We start from the raw sequence: 4,480 nt of genomic DNA, 5'->3' as shown, positions 1-4,480 counted from the left end.
AGTCTTGGATGAATTGCATGTACAATAGAGAAGCCTAGATCCAAGCTTTAGGGTTTGCATGAGCACATAGGATGTTCTTTTGGCTAAAACCCATCAGTGGTATTAGAGCCTTAATTGGCTTCTATTGTATTGATGTTTTGTGTTTTCATTCTTTCTATGTTTCATCAATTGATCAGTTGGAGGATATCTTCACAAAACCATTGGGAAAAAGTCGTGTTCTTTTTCTTCGTTCCCTTAGCTGCAAGTCTGTCTTTCCCTTTAGCTTGCCAGAGGGTATTAACATGTGAATAAAAACTTGTACTTTAATAGTCATATAGTCAAATAGTCAGCATAGTCTTCCGTATAGTTAGGACTGTTTATCTCTCAATTTAGTTATACCCCTCTCTATAAATTTTTAGTTTTACATTGAATGAGATGACAACAGATTTTTCTTTGATTATACTCACCGACCTCCTATAACATCGATAATCAGCTTCTCTTTAACCAATTAGAAGACTTGACAGTTGGTTTTGCTCCTACCCTTGACACCAGCTGCTTGTAGCTTTGCCACTCACCTTCATGGAGCAAAAGTCCACAGATGGCTTACTTTGGAGCGCCAATACTGATCACTCTTTCTACTCCTTCCATGTGCAGAACCCATCACTTTTTTCATCGACCTCCTATACCACCGCCTCTCCCTTATTTTATTCGCACAACCATATTTTCTTTCTTTTGTTTGAAACACCCATATTTCTTCTTATTCACACATCTCGCCATGGCTCCCAATTTTTGAAATATTTAAGTCGATACTTCCCAATCATTGGTTCATGAATTGACGCCCTTCCTTCGGGACAACAAACATCGTCTGCTGAAACTGGTGTAATATCAACAGATTGGGTTTACAATCTCCATCTGCCTTTTTGATGCTCTTGTTAGCTTCCCAATACACTGCTAGATGAAGTCGACGCCCATTCCCTTCCATCGTCTTCCTCCTGCTGACATATTTTTGTGGCAGCTGACGTCCTCGCTCATGCCCTTCCCCACGCTGCCATCATACTTGGTGGATGCTAGGGTTTTTCGGGAGACTGATTGTCTTGCAACTCTGGGTCAGCTGAATTGACACTCGGTGGATATTGTAGCTTTCACCATAGTTGGGTGAACATGAAGATAGGAAAGCTTGTATTTCTTAAATCATATTTAAAAAATGAAGCTTCTGTTGGCTCTTTCATAAATAAGGTTTCCTAAATTTTAGAAGCTTCAGATTGATCGATGAAAATTGAACACCGCTGAACTCCCAGTCCTTCGGATTTGTAATTCCTGGTAATTGTTTTGTTATATTTATATTTAATTTCATACAATCGTAACCTCTCTTTAATTCTCTTTCTTTGCAATTTTGGGTGTACAGGGGAGAACTCTTACAGTCTTTAAAGGATGAGCGACTCTCCATGAATACCAAGGTTTCATTTTATTTTCTCTTTGTTTATTGAAATGATATACCGTGGAAACTGAAAAGAGTGAATTGATTTTTGGGGTGAATATATAGTAATTCTAGTAGTTTTAGGTTATTCTTCTATAGTTTGTGAGATAGTAATTCAAGATGGTTGCATTAAAAGATACAAGAAGCTATACAAACTGGACAATCTCATCTCACATATCTTAGTCTTGATGAATTTAGAGCTAATTTCGTTTGATGTAGTAATGATTAATGAATTCAACGAATCTATAACTTCAGCATAACACTTGGATATATAGCTTTGTTGAAGATAAGGCACATTCAATCAAGTAAGAAGTTATTGAGTGCTTTCTATGATATTTTCTCACACAGTTCGACATTTCCCCAACAAACCTATTTCTTCATATTGTAGTATACGTTCAGTGATACAAGCTGGTGGTATTGGTTGTTTTCAATATTGACTGTTGATTAGTGCATTTTATTCACAAACAATGCATACGATGGTGATGTGTTATTCAAGTGCTTCAATTGGTTTCAGTTAGTTAAAACTCCATTTCCTCTTATGCCTTTTTTCAATTCAATATGACTGCTTCGTATTCAATCATAGCTGCACACTAACTTTTTGCTAAAAGTCTCCAAATGAATTCCAGGTATTAGTATAGCTAGAAGAACCAGGAAGAAATATGTTGAAAAGCAAATAGGTTGGTTGCATGGGCTTGGCGATAATGATTCAAGGTAGATCATCAACTACTGTTTAGTAAAAAGTTTACTTGAAAGATCTTTTGTTGGGTTAAAAGAAATACAATGTCAAAGCATGATCTATTGAAGGCAAAGAAAAGTATGATATCCTTATATCCGAAAATTATGATTTTATACAGACTTGGAAATGCCAAAAGAAAATTTGATACAAGAAAAGAAAAAGAAAATATGATCCTGAAATTTTACTAAAAGAGGGATTGTGATTTAAGCTTTTGAACCATCTGATGAGTTTTAAGAGTATGTATTATCATCCTGTTTGAGGGTCTTTGGAAAAGTATGAATGATGTCCAATGTTGGATTTTTTTTTAATTATTGCACTTTTCATGTTTCAAGCCAACTCGAAGTGAAGGAGAAATATGAATTTGTTCATGTTAGGTTTTGTTTCAATTCAACTTCATGTAGCTACTGAAATCTCCCATACTTATGTTTTCCGGTATAAGGTTCAATTCCTCTCAAATCCAAGACCAATTTTGTCACATCATTGATTGGTTTGCTATATGTTTCATGGAAAGATAAGGTCGTAGATATACTAACACAAAAGCAACAACCGACCCCACCTAGGTAACTGAAAAGGCTAAAATGGAACTTTCGACTTTGATACAAGCAAACATTAGGTCATACAGTGAGAAAGTGGTAATTGTGGTATCCACTATGAATTTTTGTTGATTTGTTGATTTTCTACGTAACTTGCTTTGCTTATTTTGATGTTAGAACAATACTTTAACATATGTTATTCAAGTATAGAATATTATTTAACTGATATTATGTGTTCTTGTTGTAATCATTTAGCATCAATTATTTAGCTGTTATTCCATGCAGAGAATCCAACGTGGAATGCCAAAACAGGATTGTAATTGCATTCTAGCAATGGATCATGTAATTAGTTTACGTCTTCCTTTTGTGCAAGTATTTGAATGCTTCTGGTTAAGGGTTAATTACAAGAAATTGGAATGTATAATAACAAATTATTTTTCACCTTTTTCACGATTATAACAACCAATGAGCTGAAATGTAGCTATGATTGGGAAGTTTGAGAAATTATGTTGATGTATGTATTATAACCCCAACAATAGTGTGTTCCATTATGTGTTGTTTATGATCAATTTCTTTGTAATGTGTTCGACATTTTAGATTGTGCTTCGTGTAGTAGCTGGAGTGGACAAATGAGAACATGTTGGTGAAGAGAATAATCTATTTGGGTTGTAAACAATGAGCAAAAAACAGAGTTTTCCTCTATAAAAATAGGGGAAACAAGTGACTAAAAGAGTTGTAGGCTGTAGCCAAACTATATTTTTGTTACTTGCAGGCTCGTGGGTCATTGGGCTTGAGTGTGCAAACATATGACAGTTTTTTTTTATTAACAGTACATATAAATCCTTTTAGCTATGACTCGTAATTATTCTTCTGTGTGGGTGATTCGATGCATAATTCGCCATACACCAGAAGTATAATTTATGTAGTTTACTCCACATTGTATTCAGGGGTTGTTTCTTATTTATAGCTTTAATATTGCATTTATAAAATGCAGAACATTCCTAAAGTAAAGACCTTAGCACTAGCGGTTGTGCTGGTTTCTCTAATGACTGAATCACAGGTGAGGGTGATGCAACCGTCCAGATTTGAGGTCTCTCCAGCTTCTCGGATGAAAGAAAGATCAGAACTGATTCTCGTGGGCCGTGATTATCACGGGCCTTGTAACGTTATATATATATATATATATATATATATATATATATATATATATATATATATATATATATATATATATATATATATATATATATATATATATATATATAGAGAGAGAGAGAGAGAGAGAGGTAAGTTCAATTGAGAAAATAAAAAAGGTTGAGAATGAGGGAATCATTCTCAGCCACTCATTTATTTTTGCCACAAAAGCATCTTTTGTACCAGCGGAAATGGATAAAGAATACACATGTGTTTCCAGCAAAACATGTTTCTTTAAACTATGCTCATCATTACCTTAATATATACAAAAACATAGTTTTTTTTTCGTTTTTTTAATTTTTAAGAAGCTATTTTTATCGAAAAATGATTTTAAATATACCAAAATTCATGATTTTTTATTCTCTACAAATAGACATCCATACTGATATACTTTTAAGATAAAATAATTATAATTTTGTATATTTTCAGCTATCGTTATTCATAAGTGAATAAAAATGCATCAGATTTTTGTTACAGTACATTCGTTATTCACTTATCAATAAAAATATATAATTAATTTTTTTTACAGTTTAAGTATCATTTATACTGCTTGTTCATATA

At 33.5% G+C, this 4,480-nt stretch overlaps 1 long non-coding RNA gene across 7 annotated transcripts; it reads left to right on the top strand.

Annotated features, from left to right (window-relative positions):
- The first annotated feature begins 419 nt into the window (after window positions 1-419).
- Window positions 420-3,389, top strand: LOC145121199 (uncharacterized). Of its 7 annotated transcripts, none has more exons than XR_013714539.1 (3): window positions 420-1,299; window positions 1,385-2,167; window positions 3,339-3,389. It is a non-coding gene; the product is annotated as an uncharacterized LOC145121199 (long non-coding RNA). The 7 variants fall into 7 exon arrangements; XR_013714534.1 differs by lacking the exon at window positions 3,339-3,389 and adding an exon at window positions 3,011-3,316; XR_013714538.1 differs by lacking the exon at window positions 3,339-3,389 and adding an exon at window positions 2,995-3,316.
- The last annotated feature ends 1,091 nt before the right edge of the window (window positions 3,390-4,480 follow it).

This window comes from Lactuca virosa, chromosome 6, assembly GCF_052849685.1.
Source record: "Lactuca virosa cultivar CGN04683 chromosome 6, Lactuca_virosa_CGN04683_v6, whole genome shotgun sequence".
In the NCBI taxonomy this organism is placed as follows: domain Eukaryota; kingdom Viridiplantae; phylum Streptophyta; class Magnoliopsida; order Asterales; family Asteraceae; genus Lactuca; species Lactuca virosa.
The sequence above is the reverse complement of the archived record's forward strand: the minus strand, read 5'-3'. Positions and strand labels throughout refer to the sequence as shown.